The 15,136-nt window shown below is 47.6% G+C and overlaps 1 long non-coding RNA gene across 2 annotated transcripts in view; it reads left to right on the top strand.

Annotated features, from left to right (window-relative positions):
• The first annotated feature begins 5,141 nt into the window (after positions 1 to 5,141).
• LOC110599486 (uncharacterized) overlaps positions 5,142 to 15,136 on the top strand; it is a 131,795-nt gene continuing 121,800 nt past the window's right edge. Inside the window, exon 1 of one of the 2 annotated variants that reach the window (XR_013436783.1) lies at positions 5,142 to 5,297. This is a non-coding gene — a long non-coding RNA (uncharacterized LOC110599486). The remainder of the gene's footprint in view (positions 5,298 to 15,136) is intronic. The other variant, XR_013436784.1, reaches the window with a different exon arrangement.

Genomic DNA, 15,136 nt, shown 5'->3' with positions numbered 1-15,136 from the left:
AATTTATGAGAGCAGCTTCTGAATTTGGGGGCAGATTGGAAACTTTTAGAGTTTCTGAAATATTGGTAGCTGAGTCTGGTACCCAGGTGGTCTAATTTAACTGGGATGGGGTGCCTTCTGGGCATTGGGATTTTTACAAGATCCCAAAGTTACCAGGCTGGTGGCGCACACCTGTAGCCTGTAATCACTGCGATCTGGGAGTCTGGGCAGTAGAATTACAAGCTAAGAGTTGCTTGGAGATTTAGTGAGACTCTCAAAAAAAAATGATAATAAAATAAAAAGGGCTGGGGTAGTTCAGCGGTAAAGAGCTCCTGGGTTCAACTCCAGTATTGCAAAAGGAAAAAAAAAATAGAACTCAGGTGATTCTAATACGAGATCAATGAGCTTTGAGAATACTGAAGACGAGGGGTGTAGGCTCTTAGACCAATGGGCCGGCGATTCCCCCGCCCCGAAAGCGCTCGCCGGGCAATGGCCACTAGGGCGCGCTGTCGTGCCGTCTGGGAGGCCGGCGGGTGGCCGGCGACTGGCGCAACTCCAGCCTGGGAGGCGGCGCGCTGCGCCCAGGGCCGGCGCCTCCGGGAGCGGCTCCTGGCCGAGGCCTGCCCTGCCGGTGCATCTGTACCTAATTAATGCTGCTGCTGGCCGCGGCCTCGCCGCGCTTGACGTCAGCGATGAGCCGGGTGCTGGGGAAACGTGCGCTGCAGCCGCTCGGCACAGGGCGCTTCACCGCGGCCAGCCCTGCTGCTCTCCCTTCCAGAAGGGACTCCGCGTTCATCTCTGGCACTGAGCCGTGGCTCATGCTGCTCACATGGGCCAGGATCCTTTCCTCACTTCCACATGACTGGGCACCAGTTTTCTCCCTGTTCCTTGGGTCCCTGGCTCCTTCCCTGCTTTAGCAGAATCCCCCGAGATCCCAGGAAACCCCCGGTCAGCTGCAGGAACCAACTCCTATCCTTTGCTTTGCAGGTTTCTCTCTTTCCCCAACTGCCTTCCCTGGGTTCTTTTCTTTTCTCGCTGCTTGCTCTCCCCTTTCCTCTCTGATCTGAGCTGTGTGGGTCAGGTATTTCCAGCTAAAATGTTTTCATACATAAGGGTGGAAGAGATGAGGCCGGGCTTGCCTTAGTTCTTTCTCGATGCCAGGTAAGACAGTGCCATTTGGAAGGAACATATATATATATATGTTATATATGATTTATATATATATGTTATATATGAAGTATATATGATTTGCAGGTTGGCAGGTATCTGGTTGTTGATAGAACTTCAAATAAAGAAAAAAAAATTCTCCTTTTAAGTGGGGGTGGGAGTTTTTTTTTTCTGGAGCAGGAACCGGTCAAGTACAGCAAGGTCTCCTGTCTAGCTTTCGTAGCTGGCTGGAGACATCCTCCTACCCCCTCCCCCAGGATTCTGCAGGCAGCATGCCAGCCTTGCCTTTATCATAGAGCTCCACTTCATACTTCATTCCGGCTTAAAACCGCCCCCCCCTCATCTGTTTGATATTCGGTGTCACTGGTGTGAGGCTGCTTTGGAGAAGAGCCATGTGAGTAAAAGAAGCTGATCTGGATGATGCCTGATGCCCTGCTGGTTCCACAGCTCATAATTCTGAGAAGAGAGGAGGCAGCAATTCTCGGGAGCAGAGGCAACCTTCCTTCCTGTCCCTCCCTCTGGCCCTGACTTCAGGGCCTGTTCCTGGTTTCCTTATGTGAACCCCAACCTGATCCCCAGCCAGCATAGTCAGGTGGGCATTCCCTGAAGCCCAGGTGGGCCAGGCTGTCAATACTGGACAGTTGGTAGGGAGCCAGGCTAGCCCAGGGGAAACTGAGGTGAGAGAGAGGGGAAGGGACTTGCTCAAGGTCATATACCTGGTTTCTGGAAGATCCCCTTTCCAGCTAATTCCTCAGAAACTCTGGCTGGGCCCAAGTGTGACACATTTCTGCAGTATCGAGAGTGTGGTCACCAGGCCCAGAGGGAGCTGGTTAAATTAGAAAAGCACAATTCTCCCCTTGAATCTAAACAAAGTACTGTTCCTGAGGTGCAAATGTCATTCCAGAGCTCAGGCTGACCCTGGGTGCCAGTAAGTCACAGCCTGGGCAGGGGCTAGGGGTGGAAACTGCCTCCTAAGGGTTTAGAGGGGAATTAGCCTGTCAGGATAGAGGGTCCGACAGGGGACAGAGGCTGGAAGGAGGTGTGGCACATCAGAGCAGATCTTGCTTCTTCCAACATGGACTCTGGAAATGAAGGTCCAGGTCTTGATTTGGGTCTCAAATGGGAGTGGCCAAGGAGATTTAGGCAGTCACACTAGTTTCCCTACTGCCTTGAGTATGTGTCTGGCTAAAACCCACTAGAAATCAGAGACTTGTGAAAGAACAACTCAAGGAAAACCAGAGATCTGTGCTTGTGTTTTCCAGAGAACTCAAGAGTAGACCTAGAGAGGGACTGGCTCAGGGTCACTGGACAATTAGCAGCACAGCTGGAGCTTGGATTCAAGCTTTGGACACTGGGCCATGTGTCCCCACCACACTGTCCTTCCCCTGTGGATAGATGTTCTGATCTCGTTCTGCAGGGGCCTCCCTCTCTCCTCTCTTTGAGGTATATACTGTGTGTATGCCTTTATGTGTGCAGATATTTCCAGGTCTGTCTCCACCTAAAATCCTAACGGCTTCCTAGAACCCAGGAAAAATGATTCTATAACCTTAGTCACCTATTCCAGGAGCACTGTCAGGAATTCTTTTGTGTCCACTTCACACAAATCCCCCATGTTCTAACTTAAGTCGCTCCAGGTGGGGGCTGGGTGAACTCAGAGGGACTTACTCCAAGGGCCCCCTTAACCCTAAACCAACAGGATGCCTAAGGAAGAATGCTTGCCCCAGGGTGTGCGTGCCTGACAGGGCTGCCTTGAATCCAAATTGCAGTCCCGAGTTTGCCTGCTGTCTCTGCCTGAGATCTTGAATGATGCTGCTGTGGGGGGTGCTGGTTCTAGCCAGTGATTTATCATCTGTTTACTCAGAGAAACTGCCTGTTCATTTCTGCTGGTGAGAGGGATGGAGGGAAGAAGGGGAGGGGAACGCGTGTCCTCTGAGCTGCAGAGGTAGCTGGCAGGGATGACTTATACACTCCCCTGACTGGTGACCTCCATTAACTCTTTCTCCCTGCTGTTCTCTACCTGATGAGAAACAGGGACTGCCCTCCCTCCCACCAGGGAGGCTTCAGGTTCATTTTCTGTCTGAAGGCCATTACTTGCAAAAATTCCACCCACATGATAAGCCAGGAGGAAAGAAGTCAATCCATAGAGTCCCACTCTGCGCTGGGTGATCTTACTGGATCCTATGTGGCAATCCTCTTGATGCAGGCATTGTTTCCATTTCACAGATGAGATAAACCGCGCTGACAGAGCCTCAATTGTCTGAAGTCACAGAGCAAGGAAGTGGAGCTGGGATCCAAACTTTCATTCTGTTAGTGCCAAAGTTCATGCTCTCCCTGGACCAGGGTTTCTGAAAGTGTGAGTCTCAGGCCACAGGCCTTGCAACCGCTTCCTCATTCAGATAGTTGTTTCAAACACGTAATTGTTGACCCAGGCACTGTTCCAGGCTCAGGAGATTCAGCAGTGAACAAGACAAGTCCTGTTCTCGTGGACTTTCCATTACTTGGGAGGACTAAGAAGTATAAAACATAAGTTGATTGCATGGTATAATTTCTATCATATCACTTCTATGATAGTACTTGGAGGGAAAAAAAAAAACGAGTGTGGGATAAGGAGATGGGGCATGAGGAAGAGGTGAGTGCGTTGTGATTTTAAATATAGCGGTCAGAATGAATCTGACTGTGAAGGTGACACTTGAACCAGGACTTGGAAGAATGAGTGTTTTGCTACTGACACTGCATTTTTCTGAGCTTCTTTCTACCACTTGTTCCTGCGCGCCGGAAAGGGATTTTTACTAAGTCATTTATTGCACACCAAAGTTTGGTAATCCCTGCTCCTCACCCTGTGTGCCTTGCCTATGCAAAGGACTTTTGCCTAACAGGTCAGGAAGTATTTGCTCAGACCTACGTGCAGCTTCAGAGATCCTAGCAAGAAGAATCCAGAGTCCTGCTGATGAATCCCTTCAAGACTTGGTAATCAGCTCGTACACAGAAACTCAAACAGGCAAAATGCTCCCATGACTGTGACTGAGTTGGGAAAGTTCCTAGTTGGCATGGGACAGGCTGATGGTGTCTGGTCAAGGTGCAACCAGGTTACCAAAGCAGCAGGTTGGTGTCATGAGAAGGGCGTGGCCTGGAAGAGTTAGGTTGTAAGTCAGACTCACCTCCTTCGAGCTTGGGCCAGTCATTTGCTTTGGGGAGTTGTAGTTTCCAAGGTTTAGAACTGGAGATGTTAAACTTTCCCCTTGGCACCCCACGATGCTGCCATCACCTCTACCGCCAACCAATCCTTGGGTCTGTCCACCCTCCATCATTACCCCTACCTTCAATGTCTTCATTTCATTATCATCAGTATTTCTGGTGTGGCCTATACTGAGATCAACACAATTCCAGCCCGATTAAATAATTTGGAACCTTGCCTCGGACTTATGGGAAAGCCATTTGACCTGAAATAATAATGGAGAAAAACTGTATGGGGAGTCATTCACTGGGAGATTGAAGTCTTTAATTTTGGAAGCTCTGTTCACTGAGGTCCAAAGGTGAGGTTCATGTCACTCACTCTTCTTCTGGGGGAGCCAGACAAGTGTCTTGTAGCTTTAGTTGCAGTAAAAGCTGCCACGAACAGCAGCTTCAGACTTCCCCCAGTGGCAGGGAGCTGCCTCCGTGCCCAGCCCTATTAACTGTTGGCTTCCCAGTGGCTGGACCCAGCCAAAAACATCCTCTGCTGTTTGAAGTGCTTATTGGAAAAGCAGATTTGGTCTTGGCTGCAGCTCTGAGCAGTTCCTTGTGTGGGGTGCTCCCCAGGGCTGTAATTGAACACAAGAAAGCATCGCCTACTTTTGGCATTCTTGCTTTCATCTCAAAGTCACATTTAAAATTTTATATTTAAAGAAAGTCAGGGAAAGGGGCCAACACGGCTCACGCGGCCACTGGTGCCAAAACACCCAATACAGCAGCTCCAGAAACGAGGCTGCAGAGGATTAGGGGGGAATTAGAACCATACCATGGGCCAGTGCTGCACGCCAGGCTTCCGGGAGCTCGGCCGTGCGGCCTGACCTGCGAGGTGCCTTTGAGGCTGGGTCCCGCTGCCATCTGGGCTCTGCAGAGCAGGGGTTCTGAGGGTTTGACTCTGACCTCCCTCACTCCAGTCCAGCCAGGTGAGAATTTTCTAAAAGCTCAGAAGACAGGGAGGCTACAGTCTGCATGCAGGCTCGGCTCCCCCGGCTGACCAGCCTGTTCTATGGGAGGGGCACTCTTCCCAACCCTCTGCCAGACGGACACTGGTGACTGAACCATGAAACTAGTTGAGGGAAAGGCCTGTGTCCTTCTCCTTTGCCCTCTCCCCTCCTGGCCAGATTCTGAAAATAGTAAGTGTTGCAGGGATGTTTGTTAGCAACCCTTGCAAAGGATTATTGTTGCATAATCACCTTGTGTCCCACTGTGATCCCTTCATCTTTATTAGGAATTTTTGTTTATAGGGAATCATCATTATTTCTGTAGTTGGTTTCCCCTCTGGGTGTAGGATCCCGTATTTAACCCTGATTTGCACTAAGCTTATTTAGTTTTTTTTTTTTTTTGGTTGTAGATGTACACAATACCTTTGTTTTACTTTTATTTATTTTTTAATGTGGTGCTGAGGATCCAACCCAGTGCCAGGCAAGTTTTTTTTTTTTTTTTTTGGTTGTAGATGTACACAATACCTTTGTTTTACTTTTATTTATTTTTTAATGTGGTGCTGAGGATCCAACCCAGTGCCAGGCAAGCTACCACTAAGCCACAATCCCAGCCCTTGCACTAAGCTTATTGATAACTTGTGTTTTGAAAAGGAAGGAAGAAAGGAAGAAAGGAAGGAAGAGAAGGAAGAAAAAGGTTGTGTTCTTTATAACCAAGAAATATACTGAATAAAATTATTAAAATAACCTTCCTATTTTCAGAGTCATAGAAAGGAGGAGGGAAGTAAATGTAGAAAACTTAAAACTATTCTTAATTTTAATTCTGAGACTGTTAGTGCCCAAGAAAAAAGAAGAGGGGAAAAGGAAGTATATAGGCTCCTTTGGAAAGAGAACATTTATCTTGTGTTTTGAGTTCCAAGAGAAATTTCTGGGGTTGGGGTTATAGCTCATTGGCAGAGCGCTTGCCTAGCATGCTCAAGATCCTGGACCCAGGACAGGGGTGGAAAAGAAGAAATTTCTAAGGATTTCCGGTAGAGTATCCAATGGACCAATGTGTTGACATACAAAATGCAGAAGTGGATTTGTTTATGATGGCTGTGAACCAGCATTTAGTGTCATCATAGGGACTAGTAGAGGGGGAGGTATGGAGTTTAGATTATAATAGAAGAAAATCCAGGAGGACTGATCAAGTCCTCTGACCTGTCCATAGTGCACTCCATACTTAAGGGCACTTTGAATTGGATCTAAGACAGGCAAGCAACAGAATGAATAAATGTCAAGGTCAGAATGCATGTCAGGGGCATGGTTTCCAGTACTACAGCCCCAGCCAAAGACTCAGTGAATTAGCTAATACCTGAGTTGTGGTGTTAGTGCCCGTCCGTGTGCCTTATATGTGTGCACATGTGTGAATGGCTGTGAACAGAAGCCCTCTCCTCTGTCCTACCTCCCCTACCCCCTACACACACCCCATCACAGAGAGGGGCTCTCAGCAGCCTGTAATCAGCTCCTCTGCCAGTGGTTGATTTTGATAACCAGCCAAAAATACAGGATCTTTCCAGGGTCTGAAGATCTTTAACTCTTTGGAAGAACAACAGGATAGTCTGTGAATTCTCAGTACTGACAGCCTGGGGGCAATAGGCTTGATTACTTCAACTAAATATTCAGGAACAGAATGAAGGAGTCTTTGCTCCTCTGCTGCACATTCCCTGTTAGACTGCGCTGCCCTCTCTGGAGCTGAACTAGATTCCAGGGCCACCTGTCCTGCCCTTGATGGTGTTTCTCACTTTGGGAGATGTTGACTTTAGGAGCCAAACGGAACCGTATTTCTTCTCTGTCCTTAGCTGAGGACCTAGTGTGTTCCAGGCACCTGGCTTGCAAGGGGTGACAAACAGGTTTCCTACCCTGGAAGAAGTGGAGGATGCGACATCCCCTCTCCCATGCGTATATAACTAGGAGACAATATTATCCCACTTGCAATGAGAATATGCTGGGAAAGAAAAGTAAATTCTCAGATTCTGCCTTTCTCAGCTGGCTTTCCTTCTCTGGAGCCAGGGCCCATTTTCTTTCTATATCATGATTGACACCACTGCTGATCTTTGGGCCCTTTGACCAAAGTTGGCATGGCTTTGGTGTAAATGCTATAAGCTGAGTTGCTGCAAAGACTCTCCTGAATTATGAGAACAGGGCCTTCCCCTCTGCCACAAATGTGGGGCTGAGCCAGGACAGGTGGCTGCAGCAGCGAGGTGGGGGGGGGGGCTGCCCCTGCATTCTCTTCTTGCCAGGTGGCCTAAGTGTCAATCCTTGAGAGACTACAGATTGTGGCCATGGGACAGGGCTTCTTGACTCATGTGGGGAGGGAACCCCTGTCCTATTCATCCTCCTCCAGCTAAAAGAGCAGCTGATGTTTCCCTGCCTTGTTTTCACCTGGGACAAACGGGCAGGATGAGATGGCAAATGGGACCGGGGAGCCTGGATGCAGGTAGAGCCTTAGTCTCAAAGCCTTTTCCTTAGAAAATGTTCTTATTTCACAGAACATAGCCACACTGTCACCCTGAAGTGGGGTCTATATAGAGAAGCTTGATCTTGTGACTTCACACGAAACAGCAATGGGTTTCTTTCCCAAACCAGTTGTTCTTAACCATTGTCTACCTCAAAATCCTGGAGGATTCTCAACGAGGTCCCTGGACCAGCAGCACTGGGGAACTTGTTTGAACTGCATCTCAGAGTATTGACTTGGAAGCTTGGGCTGGGGCCCAGTGATTTGTGTTTGACCAAGCCCGCCAAGGACTTCTGATGTCTGCTGGGTGTGGAGCTGCTCAGGAAGAATGAGTCAGGATGGTAGTGATTCTTGGCCACAGGAGGATCTTCTGGGGTATGTGCCAGAATCTCTGTAATTGGGGTGGGATGACACACATAGTTTGAAAAAGCCACCCTACTTTCTATGAGAGTCAGGAATCCAGAACTGAATTTTGCATAGGAGGAAACATCTCATGCAATCGTCTGGTTTTTTTTTTTTTTTTTTGAATGTTTTTTGGTAAGCTCTGGAGATTTTATAACATTGGAGTAACTTGTGTTTGGCCTGGACACCTCCCTTATCTTGTTTTACAAAGAATTCGTCTATGGAAGGAGGGCATTTTGGCCCCTGCAAGAACTTGAGTTTGTAGACCCACGTGTGGTGCTTTTTTGCCGTCATCAAACAAGCATGTGTATCTATATATTTAATTCTTTCTTTTTCCTCTTTTTTCTCCCCAACATGTTCCTTAACAGAAGCATGTCAGGAGTCCCTTTTTATTGCCCTTGACAGGGGAAAAGATATAGCCTATGTTGTTTAAAGTGTTTGTAAACAGTGGTAGATGCAGGTATTTTTTTTTTTTCTCAAACAATGTTCTATCTGGGAAGCTCTTTGGACTTGAGGAGTTGGGTGGTAAAAATAAGGAGTGTTTTCCTTAACCCACCATCCAGCTGCTATCTGCAGCTAGATATCCTGTAACCCACCATCCAGCTGCTATCTGCAGCGACTGCTTCTACTTGTCAGGCAAAACCCAGAGGAAGACCTGCTTCTTAGAAAGTGTGTTTTCCTGTTGAAGTGGGTAGCATTGATCTCAGGGCTTATCTGGGTGACAGGCTCCACCTCCTCTGAAGGTGGTGTTTCCCTTGTGGCTGCTGAGGCAGGAAGCAGGTGTCAAGGAGCTAACCTCACGGCCTCCCCAGAGCCAGCCAAGTTTACCACCAACTGTGGCCTGTGCTGATCTTGCTGATTGCTGAGTGGCTCTCAGCTCCCTGAGAGATGGGGTGTGCTGATGGTGCTCAGCAGATCCGGTGTGGCAGGTCAGAGTGGAAGTCTCTGGGCCTCCCTGGTGTCAACCGAAGTTCTGAAAGGACCCAGGACTGCCACTCACTTTGAGCAGATGGCCCAGCAGGCACCTCATTGGAGGAAGGGAAGCCAGTTTCGTAAGGGAAGGTCTCCCCTGAGCTCCGACCTTGCCCCTTACCAGAGATCCACAGATAGGGCAGTTTGTTGGGTTTGTCTCAGACATTCCAAGCATCTAGAATAGTGTCTGGCACACAGTAGGTTCTCAATAAATATTTGTTGACTAAATAAATTTCTCTTCCACCTTTCCCCCAATGGGACCCAGCATCCTCTTAACCTGACAGGGAAGAAATTAAAGGACTTGTCCCTAGGTGGTCGGCTGCTCTTCTGATGCCCTAGGGACTAAGAAGGGAACTGAGAGATGATTGTCACCCTTCTTTAGATCTGACCAAGGGGCAGCTCAGAATGACAGATGAAATGAGTTCCTCGTACCAATGTGTTACCTGTTTATAAAATTGCTGGGCCAACTCCTGCCATCTCACCCCTCCCCAACTCTGAGGCTAGAATCCAGCATTCCAGGTAAAGAGAGAGGAGGTGACTTAGATGCACAGGGCTTTGCAGATATTGAAGGCAACTGATTCTCTGGAAGCTGATTTATATATATATATACTGGGAATGGAATCCAGGGATCACTGAGGTACATCCTTAGCTCTTTTTTAATTTTTTTTTTTTTGAGGCAAGTTCTTGTTAGGTTGCTGAGAGTCTCACTAAGTTGCCAAAGCAGGCCTCAAACTTGTGTTTCCTCTGCCTCAGCTTTCCAAGGTGCTGGATTAGTGGTATGCACCACCATGCCCAGCTGACAGCTGACTTTTAAACCAGTAGTTCACCCAGAAGTTAGAGGACTACCTGTCGGGGCTGCAAAGGAGTTCACCATTGGAGGGGCCTGTGACCAGTGTGGTGGAGCCTGGGGCTTCTATGGTGAATTCCTGCTGAGTGCAATGTGACAGAGGGCTCTCTGACCCAGACCCTCCAGCTTGAAGGACCCCACAGAATCCTGACCTCCATCCATCACTCTAGCTCAGACAGAAGTCAGAGGATTATTGGTGATAATCATAGAATATTAGTGATATTAACAGAAAGACAACCCCTGGACATTGACTGAGCAGTAGATGGTAACGTATAAAGGTACGTGTGTCTCTGTTGTGGTTTTTAAACCTTCCTTTCTGTCTAGAGGTGGTGACAGTGATCCTGTGGTGCCCTCCTTGGTGGGGTTGGCAACAAATATGACAAGATGAGGGTGACTGGGAAAAAGAGCAATGAGTGGATCCAGAGGTGACATGCCACATAGATCTCAAATTAGATAGCACTGGTCATTGTTTTTCAAGGAAGCCTCGGCCTCGCTCTTCTAAGCTCAGCTAGAAAGGAAACGCATGGAAGAGATTTGCTGGAGGCCCAAGGTGGCCCTGGGCATTGATGGTTGTGACTATAACTGAGTCAGAATAGCACGGGGCACCTGGCGAGAGACCATTTAGGACTCATTCAATTGTTCCACCATTCATCATTCAAAAAATGTTTCCTGAACAGCAACGTGGCCCTCATGGTACGAGTACCTGGGACAAAGATGAGTCAGAGACGCCCTCACGGAGTTTACAATCCAACTGGCCTTGCACTGACTCGCCTACCCTTCTTCTCTGGGGATGACTTGGCTTCCTACTTCAATGAAAAATAGAAGCCATCAGAGGAGACTGTCATGACCTCCTCCTCCTCTTCCTCCTTCTTCTTCTTCTTTGCAGGGGGGATACCAGGGTTTGAACTCAGGGGCACTAAACCACTGAGCCACATCCCCAGCCCTATTTTGCACTTTATTTAAAGACAGGGTTTCTTTCACTGAGTTGCTTAGTGCCTTGCTTTTTGCTGAGGCTGGCTTTGAACTCGTGATCTTCCTGCCTCAGCCTCCTGAGCTGCTGGGATTACAGGCGTGCACTATCACACCAGCTTGTCATGAGTTTCTATTCCCACATCATCGCCCACCCCACCGCATGCCTGTGGGTTGTCTCTGCCTCTCTCCTGTCATGTGGATAAACAACCTATTCCCTGGCTAAGGCCATCTCTCCACCTGCATTGTCTATCCCATGTCCTCCTGGCAGCTCCAGGACATGCCCAGTGTTTCTCCTCCCTCCTGGGACCATCAGTCCTCCCCTCTCTGCTGGGTCTCTTCTAGCAGCATTCTATCACGCTATCACCTCTGCCGTCCAAAGGTACCCACTCTTGCCCCATTTTCTCCTCCAGGAAAATGGTTCCGGTTCTTTCCTCTTTACAGCTAAACTCTTAAAACCGTTATCTGCACTTGCCATCTCCAAAGCCTCTCCTCCGGTTCACCCATGAACTCACCCCAATCGAACTGTCACCCTTTGCTCTTGCCAGGGCTGCCAATGTCCTCACTTTGCTACACCCAGTGGGTGTTCTTGAACTCTTCTTATCTGGCTCCTTGCAGTAGCCGCACCACCACCCCTGCCTTCAGTCTATTCTCCACCCAGCTTCCACAGTGCCTTTCTCATTATTTCCCACTACTCTCTTTTACCTCAGGACTTTTTACACTTCCTGTTGCTCATGAGCTTGGACCTTTTTTCTTCCAAGATTTTTGCTCAAATATCATCTTAGTGAAGACTTCCTATTTAAAATCACAACCTCTTCCACCCACATTCCCCATCCCTTCCCCCTGCTCTATTTCCTCTGTGTCCTTATCACTCTTTAATTTAGTGGCACACCAATTCAGCGGTGGTGGGGGTGGGGGAACCTGTCCTGGGTTCAGATCATGAGATGCAATATCTGAGAGAATTGAGGGGATGGGGAGTGCACTCAGGGTCAGGCTGTTCCTCACAGCGCCACGCCCTTAGCAATGCTGCACAGCGTTCCCTCCAGCCAGGGTGAGCTGCCTCTAACCCCCTACTATTTCCCCACACTGTATTTCCATGTTTATTCTGCTAAGTCCCTGCACTAGGATGTAGCTACCGGAGAGTGCCTCTTTATTCACCACTGTGACAATATCTGACACATGGTAGGTGCTCGTTAAGTTTTTATGAATGAATGAATGAATGCAGTAGAGGATGTCAGGGAAGCCTGTTGTTAGGGTATCAGGAGGGCTTCTTGGATGATTTGGTGTCTGCATTGCTCATAACAAGGAGAAAGGTACTCTGGGCAGAGGGAAGAGTAGGCACAAGAGCCTGGGGCAGCTTCACTGTCAAGGCCATTTGTCAAGGGTCAGGGAGTCCTGAGTGGTGTTCCTTATAGGCTTTTCCTTCATAATGTTACTGTTTAGTAAATGAATGCTGTCCCTAATTGCCAGCTGGTTGAGGGTCCTGTTGACATCTTGCAGAAGGCTGGTTGTCCCTTTTAATCAGAATGGTCATTCCCCACTCCTGCTGAGGCCCTCCAGGCCCAGCTGGTCAGCACCTCTCCCAGCACAGTGTCAGAACTTTTCCCTACCCTTTGCTCTTAGTGTAGAGGCTAGACAGCTAAGCACACTGTGGGTACAATCCCTGGGAGGGACCATGAGGGCTGGTCCTAATGCCACCTCCCCTAGGGGCTTCCCTACCTTCTCTTCCCTGCCCTGAGCAGAGTTTATATATTCTTCCCTTTGTCTTCCTGTTCATTTCTTTACTTTAGAACTTATATTACCATCTCTATTAACTTCTGTGTTTGTGTCTTCTATTAAATGTGACTCCAAGAACAGATTCACTTCAATTCCTGCTCCTTATGGAGAACTGACACCTTGCAGAAGATCCATAAAGGCTTATTGAATCCACACCAAAACCAAGTAGATCTTGTGTGTAGAGCTATACCAATATCAAATAAATACAATAGTTTTTGTGATTATGCTTTTGCAGGATTAATCATGACAGGGATGTGATTAGCCCATGAGGATTACATATAAACATACATATGTATATACACGCACATATATATACACACATGTACCACATATATTTTTTTTCTGTGAAGGTAATATATCACTTACTTTTTCTCTTTAAATTCCAGAGACCAAATATCATCCATAATTATTCAAATATTATCAATGTAGAGTGCTTATTAAAGCATCAAGCATGTTATCTCCACCAAAAAATTATGAATTAGACTCAAGATTATTTTTTATTTTTATTGGTATGAACTTAAATACTGTTTTTATATGTATGCCAAACCTGAGCTAAGGAGACCAGATTATATACCAGTATGCTGAGTGGGCAAGTGGGCCAAACCCCCTAGACAGAAATCTTATAGGCTTCAGAAATAAGTATACTGAAATAAGATTTTTAACTAGGGCAAAACCCAAGTTCAAAAACAGTTCAGTTAATATTTGATTATCAAGTTAAGATAGGTTGAAAAAAAACAAAACTTTAGACTTAAAATCGACTGTTTCCTTATGTGAGATGCATTTGAGAATTAAATATGTTAAATTTTTCATTTAGCAGATTCCTCCCCAGACTTTTAAAACCACTTCCAATAAATATTTACATATTCTCTCCCCTCCCCAAAGCATTTCCCCAGGTACACATGAATACCCCGCATTTGGAGACCCTGTTGCTCCAGGTTAACCAGGCTCTCCTTCCAAAGGCAGCTCTTAGGATTCTGCCCCAGCCAGAGCAGGGTTTGTGGCCTGTGGATAATTTCGCTGCCGCTGGTTGACGATCAGGGCTGGGAATCTCATTATGGATGCCTTGGGACTCTTGTTATGGAAGTCTTGCCCCTCCCCCCCCTTCCAAGCCAGTCTTCCAGAAGAGGCCAGGATTGCATCATCTGTGCTGGGCCCCAGCCCACCTTGCCTGAGGCTCACTCACCTAAAGTGTTTCCAGAGACTTCCAACAGCCCAACTGTCATTCGCACCACTGTTCCAGATGGGGAAAACTTGTGTGGCAGGAATTTTTCTTGTGCTTTCAGGACAGTGTTTCTTCATGCGATCCATGCCAGCCATCAAGTCTAGGAGTTTTGGGGAGAGGGAAATGTCACCCTTAGGAACAAAATAATCTTATCTGCAAGGGCGGAAAGTGGAGGCACTTTGTAAACCTGGGACAAAGGTTTGGCTTCCTCACCTGACCCAAATACTCTAATACCTCTTGGCAGTTGATAAATCTATTTTAATCTCAGCTCGGAGTTTCATTCTCTGGAATATCTGAGTTCACAGATTATCCAATGGGTCTCTTTTATTTTTTAATATTAAAAAAAATTTCACAATTAAGTCATGGTCACTGTAGGAAAAAAAACAACAACAACAAGGAGAATATATAAACCAAAGTTGAAAATCTATATACATCAAAGAAGTTACTAATCAGGTTTGTTGGACTCGATCAACAAGGAAAAGAGGTTGAGCTTTGAAAATGCCAAATCTGCTTCTTTCCTTTTCTCCTCTGGGGGCCTTAAGTACAAGGGCTGGTGTACTGTGGCCAAAAAGGTGTCACTATTGTCTGGGGCTCAGTATGAACCAGAGCACACTACCCCTTCTGAAGGGCCACTGTTGACTCTGTACCCCCAACCCCTTCCATGATCCCAGGGGGTAGTCTTGATGAGACTATGGCTGGGACCTGGGGACAAGTTTGCCCATCTCCAGTTTGAACTGCTGTCTGCTCCACTCTGCAATCCGTGGCCTTCCTTATTGCCTGTCCCAAGTAAGAAGGAGCAAACTGTCCTCTGCTGGGGTGGAGGGAGACTACAGCTGCCTCCAGCTGCCTGTGCGTCTCTGCCTCCTCCTGTCCCACCCAAGCTGCACCGGATGCTGTCATGAGTCGTCTGTGGAGGCACCGGGAGAGCACCCATCCTTAGTCCCAGGGCATCATTGAGGAGCTGGAATGCCAGTTCTCTGAACCTTTGGGGAGCTCCCCAGGAAGGTGTGCTCTTATTCCACTGGTGAATGTCCTTTCCCTCCTGTCCTGTGGGCACTGGCTAGATCCTATATGAGAAATGCAGCATGACATGGTTCCATCTGGAATTGCCCTCTCAGGAAAATCTGCCTCTTCTTATT

This window comes from Ictidomys tridecemlineatus, chromosome 3, assembly GCF_052094955.1.
Source record: "Ictidomys tridecemlineatus isolate mIctTri1 chromosome 3, mIctTri1.hap1, whole genome shotgun sequence".
Classification (NCBI taxonomy): domain Eukaryota; kingdom Metazoa; phylum Chordata; class Mammalia; order Rodentia; family Sciuridae; genus Ictidomys; species Ictidomys tridecemlineatus.
Note: the sequence above shows the minus strand (reverse complement) of the source record. Positions and strands in the feature narration are given on the sequence as shown.